The following is an 18,936-nucleotide window of genomic DNA, read 5'->3' as shown; positions in this document are numbered from 1 at the left end:
TAATAAACTCCCAGACAGCTCAACTGAGGAGTCAGAAGTCATATTCATGTGACCTTTGTTACGTCCTCTTGAACTGTAACCTCGTAACCTTTGATCTCCCGGAAGTTCCTTATTGGCTTCCAAAATAAATGCAGGTTCTTATCTAAACAGGAAGTAAAATAATGGAATTTTAAATATGTATGCAATTAATTGCAATTAAAAACAAAAATCAATGGACATGCATATACGTATAGTCAACAGAAATTCAGTGAAAATATCAGTGTGTTCTGCAGACAAATAGATCCAAAGCCTGTGATACATTGTAACTCTGTGGCACGGTGCTCAATGGTCAATAAAAACCCACTCACCAACAAACCTGTGTTCTTCTGCAGAAAATACTCATGAAAGACACACATTTTTACAGTTATCATTCACTGCTCAAGCGCCCACAGTACATTTCCTTCTGTTTGGACCATGTTGTTTTACTCCTGTTGTAGAAGAGAACTCAGCCTTGAGAAAAGGAAAAGAAGATATTTGTTGAGTGCCGCAGAACAGGATGTAGTATTTTGGTATTTGTTACCGAACTGAAGTCTGTGTAAAGCAAAATCCGAAATGTCTCTCCATCCCACCATCTCATATCATATCTGTTGGAGGAAAAAAAGCTGTAAACAAGAAATGACCGATTTAGATCATTGGAAAGCTTTTATGTTCAGCTTTGTTGGGGAGCGGGGGCCAAATGGGTTCCTCTATGACGTACTGCTGTTCTTTAGCTATATTCTTTAGCTCAAAAAAATCCATGGCAGACTAAGAGGGAACAGGTAGACTAGGGGTACTCTAATACAAATCTTAAAAGGGCTACAAGGATTGTTTTCAATGACTTAAAGGTCCGTTTATTGAGCCATTTTAAAGTTGAAATCTTCATCACAGCTATAGTCTCCTGGCATACGAAGCACACAGGTCTTTTGCTGGTTGCAGGGAGAATGAATACACATTTTTCAGTCCATTTTTCTTTGAATATCTGATTTTCATTGTAGACTTTTCTGTTAGTAGTGAACTTGCAACGCGCCATTTTCGCTTAATCTGGGCTCCTATGGCCGGCAAAATGTCAACATGGGAACTCCTCCAAAAACAAAAGTGAAAGTTACAAATTGCGCTGGCAGCAGTGAGTGACCCAGTAACAGTCTGTCTGTGTGTCGTTGGCATGGAGACAAGTCCCGGTATACACGTGCTGAACCAACCAAAACACAGTTAGGGGACCACAAATGGGCAGCCGGCGTACCGGATGTGGCCCGGAGGCCACCTATTGAGGACCCTGAGGTAGACAGTCAGGAGGTTCAGAGTTCTGGTTCTGGTGGCTCAAACATGTAGGACTGGACTGGCCCAATGGATCCGCCCTCCCCTGTCAGGGCGTACGTTTTAGAAAGCATTGGATGAACATGCTCACAGTATCCTGAAGCAGCGATTTATTCACCACTTGTGTTTAAAGTGGTACAAACTTTAAACACAGCCGTTTATTCCATGACTAAAATGATAGATGCTTTATACATACTTTAAGTATTGGCATGAATAGATATAATAGTTCTCCTTTCCAGTGCTCAATAAGTTGACTAAACTCTGCACGAATCACAAGTTGAGTCTACTGCTCTTACCCACTCTAAAATTGGGCTGAGAGTCTTATTTTTTTTTTTCCAAAGAATGTGAAAAGAGAAAAAGCTCCCAAAGCAACAATTTGTTGTCAACAATTTTACATCTTTTCTCTCAATATGCAAGACGCTGCTACATAAACTCCGGTCCATTTGGAAAAGTCTACTCCCTGCATTTATACGACCCGAAAAATAACACAACAATATCTAAAGTATCCCCCTAAAAAAAAGGTTCCAACTCAATCATCCCTCACAGTCCAGGAGAAGTTATTGGGGATGTCTGTATCTGCAAAGATTCGGCCCTCTGTCTGGATTTCCTGTTTTTTTATGATGTTGTTATTATGTTGCTGTGTTCAGGCAGTTGTGGCTGTCAATCATCGTGCAGTGGTATAAAGCTCACAGCAAACACTCCCGAGGTCAGGACTGAATGAAAACACAGCTACCTGGTGACATCATTGTCTCCCTGCACCAGATTGTGAACACAACTTCTCCAACTTCAGGAGACGCTCCAAGGACTTCAACTTTTGGAATTCACAGGTATGAGGACTCTCTGCTATGTGGGGGCTGTTAGAGCGCTGCAGGTGGGACGGAGGGCGGAGCACCAAAGGACAGGATCGATTGCAAACTGCATTTACTTAAACCTGATGTGTAGTTCCGCATCATATCTAAGCCACAGCACACGCCGTAGGTTTGTGAAGCCCTGAACCTATGATGAAGCTGATACTTCCTCAAACATTTAACTCAACATTGAAAGGATGCAGACCACGTCCTAACTCCTATGGATGGCTACAGGCGTGTTCTGGTTGTTCTGAAATGAGATCAATGGCTGCAGATGACAATATATTTGCAGACTTCTGGAATGATTGAAATTGCATTTCCTCCATTTCCAAACAAGAGCATCAAATCCCCTCATCCTCAGCCTGCACTTTCCATCTCCTCTGATATCTCCTTTCTTTTCTTCTTAGCGATAATTGCAGTTTAATCAATGGCTGCTCTATACTTATCAGCTCCATCTCTTGCACAATACAACCACTTTCAGTAGCCATGGTTTCCCATACCCTGCCTTTTCCACTCCGACTCTTTGGCACTGTGCTATTCTCTCGGTTTTTCTCGTGACCTCCTCGGGGTCGATGTTATGACTTTCTCTCCATTTCATTTTTTCAAAGTTTCAGTACTTTTTGATGCTATCAAATGTAAAAAAAAAAAATAACAGACATAGTATCATTGAAAAGCAGGTTGTATGGAAAAAAAATGAACATTTTGATAACCTCAGCCCAAAGTCACAGTAAGCAGAGCCCGACCACTAATTGGTCATGGATGGCATTATTATCTAAGATGTCTACAAGTACAGCATTCCCTCCAGGTGTTGCTGAGATACTGCTTTTCTAACAATAGGACAGACATGATGTCACAGAGATCTTGACCTTCAAAATCTAATCATCATATCTAAAGTCTGTGTGGACGTTTTTTTGCAGAATTGACTCAAAGCCTTCACATGAGCTGGATGAACACACGTACGTCCACTGACTGAAGCTTCATCTCAATAATGCAAAGCAATTTCCATGAAGATGAAGATCTTGCATCCCAGACAGTGATAATGGCATTATTTTAAATTTCAGCATGTTCTGAATCGCCTCCACTGCCGTTGGAAGCCTGTGAGTTTTTTAAAGCGAGGGACTCGGCGTGCAACGAATACCAAAGCGTCGATCAAAAATCATCACAATGTTTTCTTCTTTGTAAAATGTATGTGTCTCCTGTGTGCTCATTAGAACGCAACAAGAAAGTAGGTTTAGCAGACAGAAGCCTGCACACTCTCCTATAAATGCTAAATGTGCGAGCTGCACATGAACAGAGTCACAGAATGCAGTCGTGCTGTCGGCTCAGTCATTAAGACCTGCAGCGTGTGCAGCACTTCGTACCGAAGGGAAGGATATGAACACAACATGAAATGTTCATTCTAGGGGTCGCCGGTGGCGCAGCGGCAGTGCGCGCGATCCCATGTATTGAGGCTCAGTCCTCGCGCGGGCGGCCCGGGTTCGCGTCCGGCCTGTGGCCCATCTCCTGCATGTCTCTCCCCACCCTCTCTCCCTGATTTCCGACTCTGTCCACTTTCCTCCCTCTATAATAAAGGCATAAAGGCCAAAAATAAATGAAAAAAAAAAAAAGAAATGTTCATTCTATCTGTTATCAACGCTCCAACAGTCCTTGGAGAAAAAAAAAAAAAAAAAAGGAAAATCAATGGCTCAGCATTTTTTTTTTTTTTTTTTTTTTTTTTTTTTTGGGGTGATGCAGTAAATACACTTACCTTCAACCTGCCGGCTTCCCGCGGCTGTGCAGATGGATAATTAGGATGGAGGGAACGGATGGAGAGAAGTGGTTCTCGGGCTGGGGGGGGAGGGGGGGGGCAGAGGGAATAGAAAATAACAAGATGAGTTTAATTACTGTAGGGTACACAGGACTAATAAGACTTCTCTGTCACATTGTGATCAAACATATGGGGGTTGTGAGGCAGGATGTTACGTTGACTGATTAAGGATGAGGCCCATGTGACAGCAGCACTCTGTCCGGAAGCTGTTTCCGTATTGACAAAGAGAGCCGAGACGCTCCCAGACAAATCCCAACAGGTACGCAACCTCACCTGGAACTCTGCCCGCGTGCTAATGAGTTAAATCAGCAGTGTACGCGTGACATTTCTAAACTGTTGAAGTGAGAGCTGCATGTGTCAAGAATGAGGTGTTAAAAGCTGTGACTTGTTAAAGACAAACACGTGAACCTGCACTGCTGCACTTCATCATTAGGATCCATTTGTTGAATCAATTTGCTCAAAGGACTTGTTCAGTGTGTGCTGGAGCATCCACCGCGCAGCTAACTGTTCACCTCTCAGCTTGAGAGTGGTTGTTCTTAAAAGCCAGAGGGCTGCAGCAGTCCCCCCCCCTCGGTCTTCTGTGAGGGGCGGCGGTCTGGTCAAAGAAGGCGGCAGAATGAGGAACAAGAGAGGAAACTGTTGTAACTGCGTCAGGAAAGAGGCGTATATACAATATTTATCTTGGCCCTGCGTCAGAGACAAACCATAAAAAGGAAAAGGTTTGTTATGAAAGACTTGTCTTTAGGTAGGAAGAGGCGAACACAGCACACAAGTGAAACGCATCAAAGACACTAATGCTCTGTTAAGGATGTAAAACATCGGTGAATACATTCTATAAATAAGGTGGCGTTCCTTTGGAGGAGTTGGAGGGTCACATGAGGTCGACTGGCTGCTAGTCCAAATGATTGGACGGGGAAATCCCTGACTGAGCTGAGACTTAGTTACAGACAGGGTTTGACGAGATATTTTACTGAAGCATAAATAAATTCAATCGTAGATTGCACATCCTAAGAGACCCAAAGTCTTGCAGGAGTTGGACCTGCACACAGTGCGTGTAGTCCCAGGAGCATCTTTTGATGAATAACATGTTCCTCCAGTGATGTAGAACTCTAAATCAGTTTTGGTATCAAGACCCGTCCCGAGACCACTTCTCGAAGGTCTCGGTCTTGTCTTGGAATCGAAAGCATTTCTACTCTGTCTTGTCTCAAACTCCAGATTTTAAATCAAGACCGGTCAAGACCACCACTGAAAGGCCTTTTCCACATCATTACTATGATTGGAAGAAAAACACTGGAAGAGCTAAAACAAAGGACTTCACTCATGATTGGATTTGTATTCCCCAGCTCCAGTCTCCATCTTCCCAGTGTTCCTGTTTAAGTGAGAGCCAGCTGCACACATGATGACGTCTCAGTCTCTCCCTGTCTCGGTCCCTAAATGTCTTTGGTCTTGTCTTGGTCTCGGTGCACTCAGGTTTGGGTTAGGTTTAGAGCTATCTTGGCCTTGACACAACACAACTTCAGAAGATAGGGAGCTTTCATTTCAAATAGATTTCAGTCCAACTACATTCTCATTATAGCGTCATATGAAGGACTCCTTTTACATCAGTGATTTTTTGACATCATGTTTTATTTCCAAAGACTCCCCGCCCCCCTTTCCCATCCGCAGAGATAGTCTCTCACAACAAATGGGATTGGTAACAATTGCCTCCTCTATTTAAAAAAATGTGGGCCCAAGGAAAAACTCTTGGATCGATCTCATCCGACATTTGGAGTGAGTTCAAATCCGAAAGTAACATGGTATAACTGCAAGCATGCAGACATCCCAGCTGACTGAGGAAATGTTTTTACGTGCTCCCGTCTAACAGCTTCACAAACCGCTCAGACAAGAATGAGCACGAAGATATTCTTTTTCTTAAACACTCAAATAAGTTGTTGGAAGAAGCTCAGCGGAGCAGAGCGGCGTGGACTCACTGTCCAGTGTTTAGAGAAGAAAGAAGAGGAAGACTACAGTGACCTTTCCGGGTTTCAACTTTCCACCAAGAAGGAGCGACAACAGCACTCGTCTATGTTTACAGTGAAGAGGGAGACAGACGGGTCAGTAGATGGGTCAGATGTTTCCTCAACTCAGCCGGGTAGTTTTTCTATCAAACGGACCGTCTCCTGTTTTCATAGGAAGGGACGATGCTTTGGATGCCTTTTTCACAGACACTAACAGACCGAAGACTGACAAGAGGACGTGTTTGGACCTGGGCTGAGAATGTGTTGGAAATGTTTTGGGATCAGCATTTAAAGTCTGTGTGTTTATTTTAGAAGATATATAAACCCTTTAAGGATGGTTTAACAGACTGACATTGTCGTCCCCAGAACATAAGTTCATCTAACTTGTTTTTGTGAATTCAACACTTTCACCCAAAGTAGAATCTCTCCATTGGACAGATTTGTTTCTCTGATTTGTTCCTCTGTGCGAACTCTTAATACTTGACCTTTGAGCTATTATTTCCACGTGTATGTTTGTTTTTGTTGTGATGACAATATAAATCATTGATGTTTTTAGAACTGCTGAGGCCTTAATGTTAAAATAATAAAGGATGAGCTATATTTAATTTTGGATTGTTGGTCTGATGTGGAAACGTGTATGCTTTAAGTTATTCATTTTAGTTCCAGCTAGCTCGCACAATATTCCCTGCTTGTCGTACCCCTCTCTTGAGTCCCTCTTTAGAGCCATATCCATGAAAAATTCATCAAAATGAAATAAATAAATTAAGTTGCAGCTCTTGACATTCACATGCCTAAATACCTTAAGAAATACACCAAGGTACTGCGGATGAAATATTGAAAACAACCTGAGTTAATGTTTCTTTAATTCGTTTTACATCATGATGTTTTTTATGTCTGGGGCCTTTGTGTTGGTTCATATCCATCGTTCTCTCAGTTAACCCTGAAGTCTGATGATCACTCTTCCTCATCTTAAAAATGGAGCTGTTAATTATGTTAATGTTAAATTATAAAATGTAGTTTATCTTTAAAGAGTTTGGTGACTTTTGGTTTGTAGCTACGAGTGTTAGCTGACTTTAGCTAAAGAGAAGACAGCGGGGCCTCGCCACATGCGTAGCGTGCAGCTAAATCACATTTTCCTGTATTTCCTGCCTTAAACCCTTGAAGCTTGATTAATCATGTGCTATTTTGTCCCTTCAGGCTCTCCGTAGATAGTGGTCCTTACTGTCCCCCTTTGAATGTCTCATTTCACTTTAACAAACTCTCAGACAGCTCAGCTGACCAGTCCAAAGTCACATCCACCTGATGACATCACACATTGACCTTTGGTGCTGTTCCTTTAAAGCTCTTTGACCTCAGTTTGGGACCCTGAACCACTTCCTGTTTCTGAGCTTAACTACATGACCTGACCTGAAGCTCCTTACTCTATTTAAAAAAAAAAGCAGGTTTGAATTCAAACAGCAAGCAAAGCACTCAGCAGAAGACGGTACAAACATGTATGTGAAAAAATTCAATTTCAAACGTGTGATTAAAAACGAGATTAACGTACAAAATGTAAAATGTTTACACTAAAATACCTAAAATCAATTTAAACTGACTCAACCTAAGTTGTATATATTTTGTTGAGTACATTACTTAAAATATTTCCAACAGTTATGAAATACAGAGAATCTGTAATTTTAAAGTTTTATCGGGACATGTCTTACCGACACGTTTATTGTTGCCATGGGAACACAGCCTGAGCTGCGACTGAAAGCTGATGTGATGAAAATGTCACAAATTATACTCAGATATATCATCAGCTCGTCTGTAAACATATCGTCTTCCTCATGTTGGTTTTACGCCGTCGTCATGACTACGGTCAACTCAGAGTTCATTTTGATCGGGGGGAGCAGCTGAGAGAATCACTCCCATGATTTCCCACTCGTCACAAAGTCATCTTCTGTTATTGTTTAGCTTGAGGACCCCCTGGTGGCTGATTTTGCAAACAGGTGTGTTTTAAATATTTAATATTAATATTTAACTTTTAATCTTCTCATTAGCTCAGTGAACAATGTTTTATTTGTTCAATCTGTTTAACCTTTAACATGTTGTAAACCTGAGAGATGTAACATCTCACTGGGGCTTTTTCTTCCTTTCAATATGAATTTGAATACTTCTTTGTGTGTGCCAGGTGTTCTGAATAGCACTCCTGTAATGTAGTCCTTGTGGACCTCAGTCAAAAATACCAAACAATGAAAATATGGATTTTTTTTGTATTTTAGTATTGAACCATTTATGCATTTCCTTACCCAAAGGTCTTTATTTAAAGTGTCACAATTTGATGTAAGGGGCACATTGTCAATGCATGTGAAGGAGGAAGGCCCAGACACAAAGCAGACACTGATTTATACAGTTCATTTTACACTTCTTTACAATACAGTACACAAATAAAATGTGAACTTCTGTATTCTATCTTAGATTAATTGCGATGTAGATATGAGGTCAAATCGCCCAGCCCTCGAGTCGATGATGGTTTTTTATCATTTGTTCATCATTAAAGTGAGCTGTGTCCGATATTCTGGTGCGATTACAAAATGCTGAGTCATGCACTGCCATGACCTCAAGTGCAGCCGGCAGCATCATCCAATGCACCGCTAAATAAGCTGTGTTAGAGAGTAACACAAACCAGGCCACTAACTTCCTCCTTCATGAGGTCATCTTTGTGCTGTTGAAGAACACAGTGGCGTACTGCTCAGTGAAGTAACTTGATAAATATGGCGAGTTCCATTTACGTAGCAACTGGGATTTCGGATCTCAGAGCTCGGATTGACCTCAAACGCGAGTTAACTTTGTTCCTGTAGCGAGTTGGGAACCACTCTGAAAAGCATTATGAACGCCTTCAGCAGTCCCGTTGTGTCGTCAGCTAATCCCAGCTGATAACAACAAGACATGTGGCTCCAACATTAACCAGGCTTCTGCACGTACTACCATGAACTTGCTTAGTAAGATTGTCCTGTTAGGAGAAAGGGGAGCGTTCAAACACTACGATGAACATAGCAGAACCAGTACACAGTGCTGTTCTACAGCATGGGCACTTCAGTAGCTGAACATTTTGCCTCGTCTGTCAAAAGGCACTCAGCCATCCCTAAAGAAATCCGTCTGGAGCCGGAAACTTATTTGATCCCAACAATTAAAGGCACAGTACGTATTTTTTAATCACCAGGGGGAGACAGCTCTCTCCAACGTTTGGAATTTTTGACTGCAGTAGTGATTTTAAACGCTAGGTGTCACAGTTAGAAATGTCTCCTTTAAGGGAATAATTAACTGGTTGTTCCTTTAAAGAAGGCAAGAAACTGATCTAAATCAGAGCAGCAGACGAACTGAGCTGAAAATCCATTCGCTTGTGTTCAGCTTGTCAATGTTAGCTAAGCCTCCTCTGCTGTGGGTCCTGCATCGCTTCACGTCACTCGGCTTCAACACACTGAAGTGTACACGACTTCCAAAATAACTGTAGGTCATTGATGATTTGATCGATAAACTTTAACGCGTATAACAGTGTCAACAAATCAACCATCCAACCTTTACAAAGATTACAAAGGCTGGAGGGAAATCCAAAGTGTATGACATTACAAAACTTTATTTTTAAAAGGAGACTTGTCCTGACTTATTATCATACATCAGACCACACCCCCAAAGCGCCCCTTCAGCCTGTTTTCTCTGCCTCTGTGTCCTGCTGTTAGAGGACATTGCTGGATTGGATTGGGACAGAAAAAGTCCATTTATCACAACATCAGCTGCCCAGCAGGCAGGAGAGGCGAGCTGGCAGTGCCGCTGATGGACTGGCGAAGTTGTCGTTTTACCTCAGCCTCCGGTCTCCCCATCGCCTCACTGATGAGCCCCTTGCCTGCCATCAGCCCTTGCATTCCCTTTCCGTTTCTGTGAGATTCCCAGGGGTGACAGGGAGGCGTTGGGTGGCTGATAGCGAGAGTAATTAAAAGGGCTGATTAGAATGACGGAACGAGGACACCCAGGGAGAAAACAAGAATCTCTCTCCACACAGAAATGAGGAAAAGACGGAGAGGAAGGGGAAGGTAAAAAAAAAATACAGCAGGGATATCACATCAGATCACTCTTCAAGTTAACATAGATCTTTTTTTTTTGTCCTCAGCCACTTGAATTGGGGCAGAATCTCAGGAGAATCACGGTCACACAAGTCCCAGAAACACCGCAAGGAGCCGGAAAGATGAAGTCTACTGAGAGTTTTTCAAGGTAAAGCCAAGAACACGACAGTTAGGCCTACTTCTCTCTGTCACGCACACACAACGGGGACATTTTCACGTGGATCAAATATTCATATCTGAACTACAGAGACAGGTCCAATCCACTAAGACAAAGACACAAATAATTATTTAATATGATGTGTTCAGAAAAAGGGTTTCACACTGTGAACCTGGTTCTGCTGCAAAAAAAAGAAAACGCCACTATGGGGTATCTTAGGTCAGGTTCAGGTTCAAATCCGATCCCTCTCTCTCTCTGATTTCCGACGCTGTATTCTCTCTAACCGCTGTCCTATCTCTCTAATAAAGGCCCAAAAATAAATCTATCTTTTCTTTTTTTTTTTTTTCCTAATGGTGCCAAGCCAGTGCAACAACAACAGAGCAACACGCCTGTAGGTAAAGGTCCTAAATTGGGCACTTGGCATCTCAGTATAATTACTAAAACGATGACTCAGTATTTATTTGGCATTTATTTTTAGGACTGCTGTGATAAATCAGTGAGAGAGCATACTGGGGTTTTTTTTGTGGTATAGCTGGTCCAGTCTTTGATCAATTTTATGTTACAAAAACATGAAGGACTCTCAACAGTGCTCTCGGCAAACAGGCATCAAAAAGTGATGTCATGTGACTGGCTGAATCATACATTCAGACATACATAGCATCCATAAAATGTGCCCTTGGATACATGTCAAGTATAATCAATGCATGCAGCAGTTCATGGAACAGTCCAAACTCACCAGCAGAGAATACAAGTCTCCATTCATTACGAGTGAAATGTCTGCTTTGTAGCTGGAATGGATCAGTTTCAGGAAAGCGACAACTGTTGGGAATTTTAAGATGTAAATTGTTCTCATGAGAAAAATCAGAGCAGTAAACTTCGGGATCTGTTCACTGAAAAGCCACATCCTTCGGTAATGAAGGTTACTGCTGCTCTTTAAAACTAGTCGAGCTTCAAACGCACGCTTATAAGTAATACCTGAGTGTTTCACGCAGGAGGTCAAAGATACAGAGCGTCGACGGTGTGTTCAGAAGGACGGAGCAACAGCCGCCCGGGAGTAAAGACAACATATTTATAGAGCTCCCCCTGCTGGCTGACTGCAGTACAGGTCATAAACCCCGCCTCCTCAATGGTAACAGATGGGACTTGGGTGAAACTACAAATGGTGTGTGTTCCCACAAAGTGTCATGACCGCCAAAACAATTAAGCAGCTCGAGGTGGTAGATCCCCTGCTCGAGGTCTCCTGTGTGGGAACATTTCAGTTTCCCAGTGAAAAACACCGATGGACACAGAGACGGTAACAACACAAGATTGCCGACGTTGTTCAGCGGGTACGTCGCTGGCAACACGTCCGGCTTCTTAAAGTGCTTAAAAAGGCAGCATGCGAACGTAAACGTCACGTCAGCAAGGAAAAAAAGAGACCGTGGAGCAAACACACAGCTTTTTGGTCGTAATTCTTCACATCCAGAGCCAGATTAAAATGATGAAATGTGATTTTTGCGTCATTGTTTTTACAAGTCCAGATAATGACAGAATAATAGTTCTGTGATGAAACTCTGCCGTCCCAGCTGAGATTTTTAGGTTTATTACCAAAAGGTGTCAGTGTTGGTCTTGGATACAACTAATATGTTGGCCTCACTTTAGTGCAATTTTGTGTCCATCTAAATTAATAATAATACACAGCCAGTGATTGACAACCCAGTTCAAAGTTGGGATACAATCACCAAAGGAAAGAATTTGTGTTTTCTCCAAACAGAAAGTTGATAAAAATACCACATGTTCAAACATTGAGCTGAAACATTGGAATGAATCATTTAAGTCATGTTAAATTATTATTTTTTTTTATGTTAGTTGTTTTTGAAGGCTGTAAAAAACCAGCTCTGGACTTCCAGTTGATGTATTTTTGGACTGGACATAAAGAACAGCAGCGAGGTGAGCTCCACATATCCAGGGTCTCTTTGGCTTATCTGGCTTCACTAAGCCTGACTTAAGAAACCATGATTAACATTCATATGAAGCTGGTTATCAACCTGACAGATAAACCCAGAGTTTCACAGAGTTATTTTCATTTCACCTATCACAAGCTTAGCTGTGTCTGCCGTCAACAGATCGTCATATTTTACAAACTCTGAGCAAACTACATTTAAAAAGAAGAAGAAGTTGACGATAGACAGGCTCCCAAAGACTAAAGTTACAGCTGCAGGAACAAACGCAGGAAGGACAAGTCGGAGACAGAAGAAAAATCAGCGAGTATCAACGTGTAAACTGTGGCTTTTTATATTTTTGCATCGTTATTTCACCTTCAAACTGACCAAAATAATTCCTGTTTTTTCTCCACACTGAATGATTTTGAGGAGTCATATTTCAGCTGCAGCTCTGATGATAACAAACAGAGACATCGGGACACGAAAAATATTTGTGACAAAAACAAAGACAAAAGCAGTAAGAAGGCCACTCAAACATAATCTTTAAAAAAAAAAAAAAAAAAACACTGAAAGGCTCTGGTGCTTTTTTAGTCTCTATTGAAGGATGATATAAAAATAACCATTGACTTTATTGGATTATAATGTTAAATCATGATAAACCCACGTAGAAAGTGAACGACCTTCGTAGGACTAAAAACCCTGAAGTGACCCCGCTAAGCTCAAATCCTGCCTCGTAGCACAGGCCCAGGTGGATGACCATGAGACTACTGGCCTTTTTTTATTCTTATTGATAAATAGCATTTTACTTCAAGAACTACAACTCACACTGGGAAGGTTTTGTTGGAGAAATGGATTTTTCTGATGGTCCCAAAAAAGCATCCCAAGTCTGATTGACTGATGCAAAAAGGAAAAAAGGATCTGCGATCTATGAACTGGACCAGGATGTTTTTTATGTCTTGGTTCAGTTGGGCGAGTTAGTAACCTTCATACATAGCGAGCTGCTTGAAAGGTTCAGATCACTTTGACATGTATGACAGATGCAGAGGATGCTGCAGTGAAGCTCCTGGACCTATTCCAGCAGAAGTCCACCCGTGGCAGCACGGCTCCGATGCAAAGTGACCTTGATCACCGCCGTTATCTCACGACTGATGGACTGTCAAGGGCTGGAAACTTCCACGGCTGGGATGCACATTATAAATGTAAAATCTTTATTCTATCGTCAAGTGATACCTGGATTGCCTGAGTGGTGACTTCAGCCCCGGGAAGGTTAAAAGATTTAATTAATTAATTAAACCAACAAGCTAGAAGACGCACTGACTGAGTTTAAATCACACGAATATGTCACAAGGATAAACTCAGGAACAAGTATCATCAATGACATGGATGCAGGGTAATTTGAGTGAAACCAAAACACAATCCTAATATACCGTAAAACATGATGACAGGTACCAGGATGAGCTAACAAACCAATTAAAGGCAGGGTTGGTAATTTTTGAAAACTAGCATGATTGAGAAAGTAGCATTCCCCTGCTCCCCTCTGTGCTCCCTCAAAAGCCACGCCCCCTCACTTACATGCATGAGCGCCATTGGTCAGGAAGCGGACCCCAACTCATGCATGGGGTCCAGAAGGGAGGCGTGTGATTGGTCCATCAGATTGGGACCTCTGTCATGCCCTAAAAACTATTTGAAGCAAAATCTTAAAAAGTGGGTCTGGTGGAAATGACCAACCCTGCCTTCACCCTCAACTTCATCACACACTTTGTATTAATTCACGTCGCAATGATACCATGTTTCTTTTTGCAAATTCAATAAAACAATGCACTGTATTGGCACACCAACACTTCCATATATTAACAGAGATCATGTTTTTCTGGTGCTTTTTTTTTTTTTTTTGCTCTTAAACTGTAGCTTCCCAGTTAGGGACCAATGTACAAAAAGACAAGAAAGACATAAAGCCAGTCAGAACATCAGTCAGTCAGTCGGTCTGTCAGTAATGAAAAACGTCTTCTGTACTCAGTTCTGTCAACACATCCTCTAAATGCTTCCAGCTTGCGTTGTGACGTCACAGATATCTGAAGATCCTTTACACAGTAACCACGTTTCAATGAGCTTGTGGAGAGGAGAAGAGAGAGCAGCAGACAGCATACCTTGCGTGTTGTGTGCTGATCAGATTTTCCATCTCACCTGTCTTTGGATGACCTTTCAATGTGCAACCAACCAGACAGAAGCTGTCCACACAGGACATGTTGAAAACAACTTGTGATGGCTAACAGAGGATAAACAAAAGTCACTCAATTATTCTGTGATCATTTCTTTTCCCCTGGAACATTTTGTTTAATTAGCAAACTTTGTAACTTTACTGCAGAGACGAGGACAATCACAACCATGGTGTTCCTGGTCGGCCTGGGCGACATGGACCAGAACTCATACCTCCATTTTTTTAATATTTTTGCTGAATCTCAATACTACATTTATATTGATATGGCTTACATTAAGTTCAACATATACATGAAAATAAACTTAATTCATTAATTTTCTGCATCAAAACATAAACAGTGTTTTGTTCAGAGAGAGAGCGAGAGAGAGAGAGAGAGAGAGAGAGAGAGAGAGAGAGAGAGAGAGAGAGAGGAGGAGGAGGGTGAAGAAGGAGAGACAGTGGGATTCAAACTGGCAGCTCGACAGATGTTATTTTCATATTATATTGTTATTAAACTATATCGATATCAACAACATAGTCTTACCCTATAGCTTGGTAAAAATATATCAATATATCTTACAAAACTAGCTGTATCACGCATCCCTAGTTACTGGGTTTGCTTTGGATAAACAGATCGTTTGTAATAAATAAATTAAACTCACAGTCGTCCTTCTTTTCTTGTCTTTACAATCAAAGAACTAAAACCTCCCCACATGGAGTACGCCACCAGCGCCCCAACAAAAGCTTTCAAAGACACATCCACCACGTGTGTGTGTGCCATGTCCTTTATTTTAAATAAAGACAGGGAGCCTTCTAACATGTCATCTTCCTCTGCTCCGTTTCCATAAAGTATGCATACATTCTTTGTTCAAGGACGGTCATACTCGACTCACTGACTGCTTTAAGCTGAGGGATTTTTTTTTTTCTAGCCAAACAAATCTAAGAACTATGCTTGTCCTCTGGTGTTTTTAAGAACCAATAAATACAAGCAAGCAGCCAGCCTGTTTGAGTAACTAGTTTTAAGAACTTTCTGCAGATGAGAAAGTAAACCATCACTCATGTACTGAGTGTGCAGTTCAATTAATCAGAGTTTGGTTTTTAGCACGAGGGCCAATGAGAACGGATAAAGAAAATCCTTCCAGACAGCAGAGCAATGAGGACATACATCATACCTGTGGCAGTTGCAATCTGACTCACAGATCAGTGTTTGGAGAGCAGACTCACAATAACTGCAGGAATAAATATCAGTGTAATGAGGAGTCTAACTGCTTGTAAATGTTTGCGCATCATATAAAACGGTAGAGATGTTCTTTATGCATCATGAAGTGAAATTAGCGATCAGGTGGTGTTTGAAATGCAACAGGCTTCTGTTAAACTGAATCCATTTCTGCTTCTGTCTTTAATTCCGCTTTTCACTGAAGAAATGAGCAGCAAAGTGCTCTTTCCTCTCGCCATTAAATCAGTAGAGTGACACATTAAGAGCTCCACATCTCGTGAAATCGTCCCATGTATTCAATTCAATTAATGAAAAGGGTTTTTGTTTTTTTTCCTCTTGTCTTCGACTTTGATATTTGACTATGTTAAAGTAATAAGTATGTCCTAATGAATGCACTTTGACGGGCTCGGGTGCATTCGTGGCCTCTGGTTATGAAACCTCCGGCGTTACATGAAGAGACGTGGCACTCAGTGCACAGAATATCTGCTGCTTTAGTTCAGCTCAGCTCGATCCACAAGCTGAAAGAGAATGCCGAATCACGGTAAAACAAGAGAAAGTCGCCCTGAGAAATAAAAAGGGAAGTGTTTTTTTCATGTCAGTCAGGATCTGATCTGTCTTTAGAAATGAAGGGAGACCAAGAGGGACAGGTTTGTCCTTAATTTGCTCGATGAGTTAGGCTTGTGCCATCAAATATGGTAACCTATTTATTCATCAATGGCCTACATTCTTCCTCCTTAATAATCATAAAGACGCAGTTCAACCTTTGCATTTCTGCTTCTCCTGCTGTCACTCTGTGTCCTAAGTCATTTAAATGTAAGAACTCGTACAAGCCTGCAAAGACAACATTTGTGTATTCATGTTTTAAACATTGCCACATATTTCGGTGGCTAAAAAATGTGTATGCGTGTATGAAAATAGACAGAAAAACAGCTGCCTGCGAGTGAAGCCACAATATGTAGATCTCCCCCTGCTGAGCGGTCGCAGTGCAGCTTATAAGCCCCGCCTCCTCAATGATAGCAGATCTAACAATAAATCACATACATTAGTTTACAATGACATATCGAAATGAATTACAAATGGACTCAACCCACGTTATATTTATGACCTCAAATATTTCCAACGGTGAACAAAGTTGTAACGAGGCGGGTCTTAAATATCTCTGCTCGCTCAAAGCCTTTTAAAAGCAGAATATCACAACACAAGAAATCAGTGTCTTGTTTAATCTGCTGTGAAACATTGAAGATAATCCTTTATTCATCGAGCCAACCGAGACATTTACAGTGTTGCAGCAGCAAAGCAGAAGAAAGTCACTCAGTGCAAAATTAAATGAGGATAAAAATTCTTATTGTACCTTAATGAACTACTTCAGTCGGACCTTCTTTCAGAGAGCTGGAGAGAAGCTGACAAAACAAGCAGCAGCCTTTACATTGATACAGTCACTGTAATATGGCCGTCACTTCTGCACACGCCATCATCCCCTCTCCTGTAAGTTTCCTTTACACTGCGGGTCCTCTCACAGCTCACTCCCTCTGCTGGTCCGAGGAGACTTCATCTGTGCTCTCCGCTTACTCACATGCTTTGTTCAGGTGACTTTTATATTCATATATATATATATATATATATATATATATATATAAATAAATACAGCCATCGTGTTAAATGGAAACATGTTCATTTGAGGAGAACTGGGTTTAAAACAGCATCAGGTTGTAGCCGAGCCGGATGTTTTCTATCGTTGTTTCACGTTTTGCATTAAACTAGGAGGGCATGCAAAAGCGCCTAATGAGCCAAGTGTTAGCATGCTAACCTGCTAAAGTAACAATGTTTTAACATTCGCTTCAAAGCACAGCTGCGTCTAAGTACAGAGCTGCTATCTGCTAAAAGCTACCAATTAGCTTGTTTTGATTTGGAAAGAAGAAGCACAGCTGTTGGCAGCTAAGCTCGGCTCCAACTCAGATATGTTTATGTAAATTTATGAGCTGACACAGAACATGCCCACGAGCTTTAAACCGCTGGGTGGGAGGCAAAAAAGTGAGTTCGCTACTGTTTGTCCTTATGTGAGCACAAGTCTTGTTTATTTCGTTCTTTCATTTAAAATTCACAAAAAAAAGAGACGGAATAATCTGTGAACTAAAAATCTGAAAATAAGGTCTAAACTGCTGGAGACAACAACAACAACTATCATCCAACATACGGGAATTATGCCGTTAACATGCTTACTGTAACGAGGCTGAAATTGTCGACAAGATACTCAGAAAGTTAATAAAGTATATATTTATAACAACAGTTTCACATATTAAAACAGACTCTTTTTTCCATTGCTAGATTGGTTACATTATTTTTTTAAATAACTCCATTTAACACAAATGGAAAAGTTTTTAACCAATTCCAAATGTCTGATGAGGCGTGTGCAACCAACACAAGCCTTTGCAGTATCCCTTCAATATTATAAGCATTTAAATATTGACTCAAACTCTGTGCCAATATTCACTTTCACTGACACGAGAGGAGGCGGGGCTCTTTGGTCAGTGAGCGTGTGAGACGCTGAAACATGCAGAAGAAAAGAAGACCAGAGTCAATGTCTGTCACACAGCACTATTTCCCTCACAACACAGTGACAGGTAGGCTGAGCAGTGTTGTGCTGTGTGTTCACTACAAAAGATAAAATGAAATAACGTCTTTAAACCGGTAATGACAGCATTTTAAAAGTCCAAGTCGTGGCAGCAGGTATTGGTACTGGTTTACCGCCCACCACGAGTAGATATTTAAAAAACAGCTGCAATTTCAATGATAAAGAAACCTGTGTAAAAATAAGACCAAGGGGCCTCGTGGTTAATGCATACGCCCCATGTACAGAGGCTGTGGTCCTCTAGGCCAGTAATCTGGGTTCAACTCCCCCTGGTGGCTTCTTTCCTGCATGCCATTCCCCACTCTCTCTCTCCATATCTTATTTTCCTACACTGATCTCTCACTGTATTAAAGGGCATGAAACCCCCCAAAGATAATCTTTAAAAAGACAAACAGTCAAATCCAGTTTAGATCTTTGAGTAAAGTCCAAAAATGTATCTGCAGTTTTTTGCTTTTCCAACGGTGAGTCAGAACAAAACAAAGATGTTCCAAACTTCAAGTTGAGCTATAACACAAACTTCACAAAACTGATCTTAAATATGACCGGTAGATGAATGTCCAGAAACACACCTCCAAACACTGTAGCCTTTAACGAACTTAACACACGTTACCAAACATCACAATCCAAGCCAAACAAAGTTGATTTTTTTTAAGTGTTCTACGTTATAAGCAAATGGGACTTACAGGTTGATTATTTCCATAACTTAAGACTGTATGTATGGAAAATGTCCT

General features: G+C 41.3%; 1 protein-coding gene across 4 annotated transcripts in view; it reads right to left on the bottom strand.

Annotated features, from left to right (window-relative positions):
• Positions 1-18,936, bottom strand: part of fhit (fragile histidine triad diadenosine triphosphatase) — a 252,603-nt gene that overhangs the window by 220,241 nt on the left and 13,426 nt on the right. For 3 of the 4 annotated variants that reach the window (XM_079340579.1, XM_079340581.1, XM_079340580.1), the window contains one exon: positions 3,928-4,007. The exons of the other annotated variant lie outside the window; for it this stretch is intronic. The gene's annotated coding sequence lies outside the window, so the exon portion shown is untranslated. The remainder of the gene's footprint in view (positions 1-3,927; positions 4,008-18,936) is intronic. 4 annotated transcript variants of the gene reach the window in all.

The sequence above is a fragment of the Symphodus melops genome (genome assembly GCF_947650265.1).
Source record: "Symphodus melops genome assembly, chromosome: 4".
In the NCBI taxonomy this organism is placed as follows: Eukaryota; Metazoa; Chordata; class Actinopteri; order Labriformes; family Labridae; genus Symphodus; species Symphodus melops.
This window is presented reverse-complemented; position numbering and strand designations above follow the sequence as displayed.